This window comes from Procambarus clarkii, chromosome 32 (genome assembly GCF_040958095.1).
Source record: "Procambarus clarkii isolate CNS0578487 chromosome 32, FALCON_Pclarkii_2.0, whole genome shotgun sequence".
In the NCBI taxonomy this organism is placed as follows: Eukaryota; Metazoa; Arthropoda; class Malacostraca; order Decapoda; family Cambaridae; genus Procambarus; species Procambarus clarkii.
In genome coordinates, this window is record NC_091181.1 from 37,671,171 (window position 1) to 37,683,819 (window position 12,649).

Consider the following 12,649-nt stretch of genomic DNA (forward strand, 5'->3'; position numbering starts at 1 on the left):
TGTCCAACCAATTAAAATGTGTCTTACATGATTTGTGTACATGTAATTTGCATACATAAGAATGGATTTGCATCGTATAAGAATGGAATTTTGTAATTATTCCAAATGTTTCACTGTTATTGTAGATACTGTATTTTATTTAGTTATTCATACTAGGATTGATCTATAACAGGTACCAGGTTTTTCATCCTTTCTGTATTATCTTTCAGTCTATGTCCATTCTGCAGTATGCTGACTAAATTGCATTGTGGTCCAAATGAGACTTGGACTCATTTCATCAGTGCTAGATATTACTGAAGAATGATATCCATGCTTCTGAATTTACCTGAGGGCCTCCATCTCACTAGTGGCTTATATAGGGTCAGGAAGCCAGTGGTGTAAGAGGTTCCCAATTTGTCCTGATGAAAAGTAGTTTGTATGCTTCTTGCATACAAGGATTCCACCAACTAAATCAGGCTTGGATGGTTTTTAAATAGCATCTTATCATATGATTGTGCTCTGTTTCATTCTTCTATTGCTTACAACATTTTTACATATTTGAGATCTTCCAAAAGAAACACTTTTCTTATTCCATACAAAAAATATTAGCTTGGAGGCAGTTAAAGAACCAGAACTCTTTATTAACCTACATGCTCTAGAGTCTAGATTGTGCTGCATGTACCATTTTTATATGCTTGTTATACATAATAAAATTCACTGTACATTAATTACATTTTATTTTTGTCTTTAGAAATACCACATACTGTATTTGCAAAGAAAGCTTTAAACCAATGATATTGAAAAAATTAAGTACAACATAACAAAATGACAAAACCCAAGCTTGAAAAAATGACAAAATCCCATCTTGAACGAAACAACACCCCAGCTTAATTAACGAAAACAAGCATACTATCAGACCACTACAAACTTTATAAGTAATAAATTTATATAAACATTTAATAAAAAGACAACAAGACTCATGCATTAGTGCACATTTAAAATCAAGTACTGTAATGTGTGCATATGTATGTACTGTATACCACACATGTATATGCACACAAATTTTAATTACAAACATGTCAATAACTGCAATATACATATGCACAAATTCCTATGGCAAAAATACAATTTTGGAACAAAATAAAAATAAAAATACTATGCACACAGTCTTAATGTTTGATTTTATCCAGGGAGACATGTTGCTTTTCTCATACAGTATATTGTACACTACTGTATGTTGAATGTTCGCAGCATTAATAGGTACTTATGAAATGATTTGTCAAACAGTGGAATGACTAAAGTAAGTTCTTGTAAATTATGACATGGAATATAGTCATGGTTAGGGAACATGAGGCACTTCTTATAAATCAAATACTGTATAAAGTATCAACTTTCTTTAGATGATCAGCTCAACATCATAAAAGACAAATTCCTATTTATCTACAAAACAGCTAAAAGCCTTGAAAATAGAACTACAGTATATCAGTTATATAAAATGAGTAACATACACTAAAATTAGTGAGCAATATTATTAAATCTATCAGGACAAATAAAGAGTGATTATACAATTTTTGCTGTTCCATGAATATTACTCAAATATTACCTATGCAGTATAGTACTGAACTTTCAGTATTTTCTTCATTGGCTTACAAAGAAAATAATTGTACTGCAAGTCTTAACACCCAAAATTTTACTTTTCTAAAACCTCAATACATGACAAACTTTGTACACAAGAAAGCTGAGCTACACATTAATAAGAATGAAGCCCAGAAAACAGACTAACTGTAGCACTGTATCTACACATGTGAGAATTCTATTACATTGATAGTTACTGTACTATGAATGACCAACAACAAAATTTAAAAGTGTAGACCAGTCATATTTGTACCTGAAAGTTTATGACATGTTGCATATGACTAATGAAAATAGTTAATATAGTTTATCTTACAGTTTGGAAACTCTTTAGCAAATGCCTTTCCAATATATACATGGATGTGAAGATTACTTAGTGATATTCATATGCCCATATGCCCCTCATTCTTGCTCATATACCCCTCATTCTTGCTCATATACTCCCTTACTCTTGCTCATATACTCCCTTACTCTTGCTCATATACTCCCTTACTCTTGCTCATATACTCCCTTACTCTTGCTCATATATCCCCTCATTCTTACTCATATATCCTTTCACTCTTGCTTGTATTCCAAGTGCTTTCCCCCCCCAAGGGCTATATAGTCATAATGGCTTGGCACTTTCCCCTGACAATTCCCTCCCTCTTGCTCATATATCCCTCACTCTTGCTTGTATTTCCCCCATACTCTTGCTCATATATCCTCTCACTCTTTGTTATATATTCTCACTCCTCACTCTCATATTCCTCCTCACTCTTTCTCATATTCCTTCAATCTTGCTCATATAACCCTTCACTCTTGCGCATATATCCCCCTCACTCTTGCTCATATATCCCCCTCGCTCTTGCTCATATATCCCCTCACTCTTGCTCATAAATCCCTTCACTCTTGCTCATAAAACCTTTCATTCTTGCTCATATATTCTCTCACTCTGGCTCATTCTTTATTACATTATCATTCCAATGAAAAATGTAGAGAAACGTGAAGATGAGACTAGATAATTTGTAAAATTTTGCCTCTGTGTTCTCTTCAACCATTCTAAGTGACCTTTATTAATTTAAACTTTTCTACCACAGTAAAACATACAATACAGTGTTATTTTGATTATCTCTTTTTCCTTTATTATCTGTTCTTCTTAGAATGCTTTATGAGAATCGGCATCTTTACTTGCCTTTAATATTTCTGAAGTTCTAATAATATTAAATTAATTTCATGCCTTTTGCTATACAGTATAGACATAATCAAATTATTAATATAATATATGTGTTTGCATAGGCGCCTGACAGTTAGGTGGACAACGCTTCGGATTCGTAGTCCTGAGGTTCCGGGTTCGATCCCCGGTGGAGGTGGAGACAAGTGGGCAAAATGTTTCTTTCACCCTGATGCTCCTGTTACCTAGCAGTAAATAGGTACCTGGGAGTTAGACAGCTGCTACGGGTTGCTTCATGGGGGTGTGTAACAAAAAGGAGGCCTGGTCGAGGACCGGGCCGTGGGGATGTTAAGCCCCAAAATCATTTCAAGATAACCTCAAAATATAGATAACAGTACTATGAAATTTATTATCAATGTTAAAAATTGATCCTATACTATACATTTAAGCAATATCTCACATCACTAACATTCTTAATTATCATGGTGGAACCTTAATACCACTCTTGGTAAGTATTAAACCCAAACTCCAAATCTTATTTCTCATGCAGCAGCATCATATTTTAATATCACTTCTAATGCAAGTTATAAGCAAAAAAATATTAAGCCAGTACTGTATATTATAAAATATTGCAGTTTCCTTGATTCTTATGTTCTTATTCAATAGTTGCTAGATATTATTCAGGATGCCAGTACTGTATTAGAGCAGAAAGATGTAAGGATTTTAGCAAAAGATGAAGTGAATAGGAACATTTGGAAAACAAAGCTTCTGATCATATCACTTTTAAAGGATCACTTTTCCTTACATACTATGTGGAACATGCATTCATTGCTTTTAATTATATCATATTCTTACAAGTGGGTAAATTTACCGGTCTGTAACTAATGTCAAAAACCTTTAACAGTACTATTTGCAGGATGTAATGCTTCCAATCCTCATTTTTTTTAAGGACTGCACTTGTTTGTAATTAACATTTTGTGTTAATTAGGCTGAATTTACCAAAGCTGCGAATAGACTTGATGTATATGTTAACAAACTGTAAGTAGCATATTAATGTTATAACTCGCTTATACAGTATATATCATTTAATCATTTCAGTTAGCAATTACAAAACAATACATACCATTTTTTATAAAATACAGTACTTTATACAATTATTTAATCACTTGTGATCTATAATATAATGAAAATGAGACCATATGTTTTACCACTTAAAATATTAGATACAATGTATACCGGTATATTATAACTGATTCCATTCTTTACACAACATTTTGAAAGAAAAAGTTTGTTGAAAAATATATTCATACACTAAACAAACAAAATTTGTCATAAGTCACTTATTTAATAACTCTTCCACACAAAATTATGATGGTTTGTCATATTTGCAAATACATATCTGCACTCATATTTCTAAATATTAAACATCAGTATTTGTTAAAGAAACATAGCCTCATCACTCGACTAAAAAGCACATGACTAGCATCAAAACACCAACACAATAATTGACATTACTTCACAATAAACAACATGCTGGCAAGTGGACATAAAATAATTGGGATGTCTGACTACAGACAAGTGTTGAAACATAGGGAAAACAAGTGTCTATAACAGATTCTTAGTAAAACAAGAGAGCAGCGAGCCACAACCAGGTCCTAGTGGTATGCCTGCAAAACGTAAAAGAGAGAGAGAGAGTACGCCAGAAATGTAATCACTGCCTGATGTTATAATGGAAGGGGACTCTCCTTCCAAACACTAACACCTCTCTTCATCGTCTTTCATATGCCAACTAGAGTCCTCCATAAAGGTAAGATACTATGAGTAGTTTTCTGAATAAAATGTATTTTTTAGGTAATATTTTGGGGGTGTGTGGAATGGATTAATTCAATTTACATTATTTCTTATGGGAAAATTTGTCTTGGTATTCGTGTTTTTTGGTATTCGTTCCGTCTCTAGGAACGGATGAACTACGAAAACTGAGGTAACCCTGTATCTGGTATTAGGTTTGCTAGATTATTGAGGCTGTTCTCTATTTTGTTTATCTGTTCTGTGAATTCATCAACTTTTGTATCTGGCAGTTTGCATATAAGAATAATAACTACCGGTAAGTTTATTTTGTTTATTTTTACTCTGGAGCCTGTACCTCCTCATGTGTACCACCTCCGAGCATATAGGGTCCTCTCTATATACAAATCTACTCCTCCAAGTGACCTATTTACCCTATCATATCTATATAGGGTAAAGACAAAGGTATAGGGTAGGGTAAACTAAATACCTGTAACAACAAGTTAGGTTAAACAAGCTAACCAAACCCCTTAGAATAATAAAGTGTACCTCTGACTTTAAGGAAAAGAAAGTAGTGATTCAACTGTATAAATCTCTGGTGCACCCCCCATTTGGATTACTGTATGGAGACCTCATTTTCAGAAGGACATAGCTGTTCTGGAGAAAGTGCAACATCGGGCAACAAAGTAATTCCAAAGCCAAGTTATCTCTCATATCAGGAACGGTTGATGGCCACAGAGCTAACAACACTGTAAAGAAGGTATGACAGGGCGGATCTCATTGAAACTTAAAATACTGAACAAGTTGGAGGATGTTGAGCCAGACAATTTCTTCAAAAGGTCAGATGTAACACAAACAAGGAGCAACGGTTTCAAGCTCAACAAGTCACATTGTAGGACAGAGAACAGGAGATGCTTTTTCATCCACAGGGTTATAAACACATGGAACTGCCTACCGTGTGGGGAGGAAAAAAAAAATGGATTGATTGATTGACAGTTGAGAGGTGGGCCGAAAGAGCCAGAGCTCAACCCCAACAAGCTCAACTAGGTGAATACATGCCAAATCCGTAAATTCGGCATCCGAATCCGCAAAACTGTGTTAGGTTTTCAAATCTACCTGAAAAAGATCAAGGCAAATGGTGGGGGGGGGGGGGACCTTTTAATAAGCAATTAGCCACAGGCTTCCTATCCTCATTGATGCCACTAAGTTTAGTAGCCCTCAGGTAAATCAGGTAAATCTATCACATCTATATCTGGCTACTGAAGTTTAACTTGAGCAAGTGTAAAAGTGATGAAGTAATTTATAATTTCAAATAATTTAACACAGGTGGTACATGATCAAGGAAACACAGGTGGAAATTTAGTACCCAAATGAACCACAGGAATGTTAGAAAGAACGTTTTCATTGTCAGTAGTTAACAAATGGAATACATTAGGTAGTGATGTAGTGGAAGCTGACTTCTTACACAGTTTCAAATGTAGATATGATACAGCTCAGGAACCTGTACACTAGTCGATTCTGACCAGTACTGGTTGTTAGTATTGTTGCCTGTTGTAGTTGTAGCTCTTGTGAGGTGTAATTGTACCCGTCTCTCTGGTGTGCAGATGGTTCTCTCAACCAGTTCCAGTACTATACATTCCCTCTGTTCCACCTCCTGAAACCTCTTTCTTTTGGGTCTAAAAATTATTAGATTTTCCTTCAGTCAATTTCCTGTTTGCCGCTCTTTGTGTAGCATTCTGTGCTTTCATGTGAAAGTCTGGGCAGCTGAGGTCATAGCATTTTCTTTCCTTGAGTGAGGTTTGCATGTCTGGATGGAAATGCCTACATGTTGATCCAAAATGACATTTTCCCTTCCTAAGTATATTTAGACATTTTTTGGGATGAGAGTAGATGCATTCTAATGCCTTTCTCTCTCCTGAATATCTGTGTGCAAATGTGTTTTGCATAGAATTTGCAAATGTCTGTTTTTCTAGTCTGTGTTTATCAAGATCTATTGTAGTGTCTGTACCTATTGAGCCATCAGTGTTTGTACCTTTGAGCCTTGATACAACTGTTACACATTCCTGTCTACTGTCATCTTTATTTGAGCATACTTAATCAGAATTTACAACTTCCTTAACTTCTACTTCAGTATCATCCCTGTCAACAGCCTTAGCTCCTGCACCAGTATGGTTTCCTACTCTTCCTGGATGGTAGGCTTTCAATAAATTAAATTTTTCGGTCAGGAGTCATGGTAACTGGAGTGGTTTTTTAATATATTCCAAGCTGCCAAATCATTGTTGCATACCCAAAGTAAATCCCATATGTCCAGCTCTCGGCATATGCAAGGCTACAAGCACTCTTCAAACTCGCAAGTATTGAGTGCAGCACTGGCAGGTTTATCCATCATGAACTACTGTACTTGAAATACCTGTGGGGCTTACCACGGCCTGAAGAATACCACTCCATACAAGCAGGACACACAGGCACAAACAACTGATGCTGAACTCACAGACCTGATGATAAACATGGCAGCAAAGGGCATCAGTAATATGCCATATAGACAAGCATGTAAAGCCTAGTGCACCCCAAAGCAAAAAACCCAAACACCCACAAGCACAGGGCCATGCAATAGAATCAAAGACCCTTGCACTACCCAGGGCAAGGCATTCAACACAGTAGTCTGGCCTCGCAGAGGCAAACTTTTAAACCCACCAGAGAAATCACTGTCAGGGCAAGGGCAATACCAAATAAACAATGAAGTAAGGACTGCCCTAAACACACAAGAGCTTGAGGCAAAGAACAAAGGAAGTCCATGCAACAAGTGAGGCTTGAAAAACATGTTCGTGAAACAAATACCAATGACAGGAACAACGCACAAACAAATGGCCCCCACAGGACAGTGTTCAAAGGATGGTCTACACTTGGCTTAAAAAGTGGGACTTGATACAACTGGCGACTTGGGTATGTCCGAATTTCAGCACATTAGTGACAATACTAAGGTTAAGATGATATGGAAGCAGGTAGCTCCTAGTGGTGCTGCCACCTAATTGTGGTCAGCAGTAACTAGTGAGGTTTGACCTAGTTTCTGAGTGAATAGTTTGTAGAGACATTTGGCGGCTTTAGTGATTTACTTTATCCGAGCTTTGCATGTATCTGTATTGTTTTGCTTAATTCTGGATGTTTTCTGTGATGGTGGTCATAATCTTCTGATCCCCTTGTCTCTGCTAGGGTGGCCAGGTTCTGGCTCTGGTCCCAGGTAGGCCATACAGGACTACTATGGCTGATGTGACATGACTCATTAGGGAGGAGCTATATTGGTGAACTAGCTTCAGGGAGCCACCATTCAGCCTATAGAAAATGTGTTTGCTTGATATAAATATATCATCAACATTTAAAAACAAAACTTGACAAATCTTTTACTTTAGTTGCCTCGAGATGGTTATCAGGCATATGAGGTGTGTTATCACACACCACATATGCCTATATATATATATATATATACCACTCACTAAATGCCACATATATTCGTCAAGCTCCATGGAAGTCTTCGTCAGCAACTGCTCATAAATTCTCTCTCTAGCTGCTTCCTTTGGCATTTTGCTTCTGTTCTTTCAGTATTGTTTCCACAACTGACATTTTTCTCCAATGTACAGTATACTGTAGTTACAAAAGTAGCTCAGTTATATCACACGTTCATTTCATGTACTGTACTTACCAATCAATGACTATGGGAAAAGAAATATCTAGCTCTTTGTGCCCTGTCTCCTAGCAGTTCATACCTGGCATGTTAATTACCTCTCTTAACATTAAATTTCATCATATTTTTTTCTAAAAGTTGTAGATGGAATTGGCTTCAACAACCTCTTCCTACAAGGTATTCTACTTGCCAACCACCTGTACAGGGAATGAAAACGTCCTTGCATCTCTGTCTCAATTGCATGTTCAGCTTTCATTGATGTTCCCTTGTCCTATTGTTTTTTAATTAAAATAGGCTTCCTTTGTCCACTTTGTCAATTCCCCTCAGTGCTCTTATCCCCCCGCCCCCCCTGTTTCTTCTTCTCTCTAAGGTTGTGAGAGTGAGTGCCCTCAATATGTTCTCAAAGCAGTGCCCTCTCAATTCTGGTATTAATAGTTGGAAGCCTCTGAATTTTCTTAAGTTTCTATTTGTGCTTCACAAGGTGTGCACTTCATGTTGGTGCTGCATACTCAAGTAATGGTCTTACACAGGCAGTGTGTATAGACTTGACAGCCTCCTTGTTTAGATCCTTAAATGATGTTCTTATGTTTGATAACTTCCCATATACTGCTGATGTCATTCCTGTTCACATGAACCACTGTAGCTGAGATTATGTCTACTCCCAGGTCTGTTCCTTTATTATCTCTTGTAATTGCCTTCCTCTCATAGTTTAGTTAAATACAGGTATCCTGTCTCACTTATCCATTTTCATTACTTAATGCTTATTTGGTTTGAATTTCACTAGCCATTTATCCGATCACTCCCATAGTTTGCCAAGGTTTTCTTGCAGGACCCTACAGTCCTCTTCAATTCTTACCCTCTTCATTAACTGTGCATCATCTGCAAACATTGACACATGCTCACTATCTATCACTATGGTCTATATTTTAGTGCTTTTTCTGTCTACTTTCTAGAATACTGTATTAGAACTACAGTACAGTACATTTGCCTTTTTCGAGATATCCCGTAGCTGTCTAGTGTAATGTTAAGCGCTATAGTTAATGGGTAACAACAATATCCCTGTAGCTTTCTTCAGAAATGATTGTGATATCTGGTCTGGCCCTAATGCTTTTGCTACATCCAGTTCTTCCTGCTGTTTTTCTTACCTCCTCTACATTAACTTCAGTTCTGTTTAATGTTGTTTCTGGTTGTCTGTTGTCACCTCTCCTTGGACACAATCTGGTTTTGATTTGTAGGCTTCTTGAAACCTCTTGTCGAGTTCTTTACACTTCTTTGTCATTTGCCAAGTATGTTCGTCCCTGTCCCTGCAGTCTGATCACATGATCACACTTGTACTGTTTTTTTTTCTGTACATAGTTATGGAATAGAGCAGAGGTTGACTTTTTTGCTGCAGTGACATTTTCAGATTGCAGCTAAGCTGCCCTCCAGATTCTGGTGTACTGTCCAGATTCTGTTTGCTTAAATATCTCCCTTTTTACTTCTGTATCCATGTCCCTTTACTTATTCCATGTCTTTTTTCTCTCTCCTTTCCTTTTCTTCCTTACACTGTTAAACCATAGGTTTCCTGTCCTCCTTTCGTCCATTTACTCCGTGAGGCGTATGAACTGGTCCATTATTTTTTTTTACTTTTCTATGTCACAAGTGAATGTAATATACCTATATTCAACAGCCAAGCAAAACTTAGAACTTCTGTAACAGTTTCTGGCATTGCTGTTGGGCCTTCAGATCTTGATCTTGAGAATGAAGTTGTGGTCAGTAAATTAAATGGCTGAGAGGAATTCTACAAGCACAATTCAGCTTCAATGTGTGGGAAATATACACACTAATAAAAAGCCATTAAGTATTGAAATATACACCTTTTAATAATAATTTACAGATTTTGTTATTCCTTTACCTACATTATACAGTACAGTATTGACAATTCTGCAGGCAAGTAAATGGTATTGACCATTCTGTAGACAAATACTGTTGACTGTGCTGGAGATACAAATGGTATTGAGAATGCTACAGACTTGACTGTATTAATTTGGCTGCACAGACAAATTATACTGAGAATGCCTTAGAGACAAATGTTACAGAGTATACTGCATACGCAAACCCCCACCGAGTTATACAAATTAAAGCAATTTGAGCAAAAAATACATACACTAGTAATCTAACACATCCAGTGGGCCTATGCTACACCCACAATATGCTGACACAAATTCAGTATTCTTTTACTCACCCTGGACAAAGTACATCTCACTTTCATCCATATTTGTTACCCAATTCATATGGTTTTCTTCCATGCAGATTTTTTTCCAATTAAATGACCAAGAGTCAATCTAGTACAGTATAGCCAATATGCAAGTGAGCTAATTAAGTGTCCTATTTTTGTTTTGTGTGAAGGCAGAGTATTATTGGATTAAGCTACACATTTCTCTCTCCATCATGTAAATAGGCCTGAATGTATTACTGGGCAGTAATCTGTGAAAGGAATATGATTCAAGAGTATGGAACAATCTGAAAATCCAACCCGTTCTCGCAAATTCGTAGTCAATATTGACTTATTAACTACGTGCATAGGTGATATACTAAACATAATAGATACCCTTAAAAAGATTCATAGAAAACACCAACCTTACCTAACCTTGTTAGTATCTTAAGATAAGCATCTTATTGCTTCGTAATTACAATTATTACTTAACCTATACCTATTATAGGTTAGGTAATAATTGTAATTACGAAGCAATAAGATGCTTATCTTAACATACTAAGTAGGTTAGGTAAGGTTGGTGTTTTCTATGAATCTTTTTAAGGGTATCTATTATGTTAAGTATGTCACCTATGCACATATTTAATAAGTCAATATTGACTTATTAAATTTGCGAGAATGGGTTGGAAAATCATTAGTTCATTGGAGTTTATGCAAACATTACTAGGTACCAAGCAAAACATCACTTGTTGCTAAATATAGGATATCCATAAATAATATTGTATTTCCATAACCAAAACATTGAGCGGGGTTAAAAGATTTAATAGCCAGATGAGGTTATTGTAGTCTACAACACCAATAAAAAATATTTGTTTTAATAATACAAACTTTTTAAGAGCATATAAAACTGAGTATCATTCAGAGGTAAGAATATCAGTTTCCTAGGAAATGTGACTCATATATGATGTCTTGAGAAAACAAAAAATATCCCTTTGCCAGTAGGAGATTTAGAGCCATCAAGGAAAATAACAGAATGGGAATGTATACTGAAATGTTTAAGGAATAGTTGCTTTAAAACATTAGGATGTGTGAAGAATTTGATTTTTACATGTCGAGACTTTGCAAAAGAGAATTTATACTTGTTAGAACATGTGGTATAACATGTGGAAATATATCGTGAAGACTGAGAGAGATTGATGCAGGTAAAAAGTGTATTCAAACGCTGAAAGATTGTAAAAGACAATTTGTGAAGTCAGAAACAGTGATAATGGTTAAAACCCTATACATATAAATTTGAGTGAGGTTGGCAGCAGAGTTTCACAAAGTGCTGAAGACAATACGGGTCACATCTATCATGGAGGAATAAAGCTCTACATTCAGCACAAAGATCGAGCCCAGAGAAGAACGTAATGCCCTCAGACTCAAGCACGACGCGCATGATACAGTATATACTGTCCAAGCATTGGAGAATATCTTCATTTGATATTTAGTGCAATGTCTCCCACCTTCACAAAACTAAAAGCACTCAATGGCGAGCCATCTCTGTTTTGGATTGACAGTAGTATTCAATTTTCTGCATAACACAAAATGTTATAATCTTATCCTACCATTGCATCGCTGCTTTGCAAAAATATTTTTGTAGATTAACTAGTGATTAAAAGGCTCAGTCTTAAAACCTCCTGGTGTTAGTAGATTATAGGGAAAAACATTAAATAACCATTGCTATTGTTCATAAATTAGAGTACTTATAGTATATACAGTACTGTACTGTACTTTAAATTCAATTTTTAAAATTTACTATTTTTTTTATAAAATATTTAAAACTGTTTTGGGCAACTTTGCCAATAAAACTTTTAAGATTTTTGTTTAATTAATGCAAACACTTTACTGTGTAAATCAGTATTATCTGCACTAACCTTGCCTTCAATATGCTCCATAAATCAAGAAAATTACAGAAAATAGCATCAGCCAATTTTAAAGGATATTCAAAAGCAAACATATGCCCAAATACTGAGAAAAGGAAAATTCTTAAAAAAAAAAAAAAAATTAATTAATTAATTAATTAATGAGACTACGAGACTGTACTAAAATGAATGAATATTAAAGATTAAAATTGCCATGGTTATCAGAAGTAAAAGAAAAAAAAGTGTTGTAACAATCTTAAACAATGATGGAAGGACTAGCATCATAGTGCAGTCTTCTAGGGGGAGCTGGAAACAAAGTCGACAAA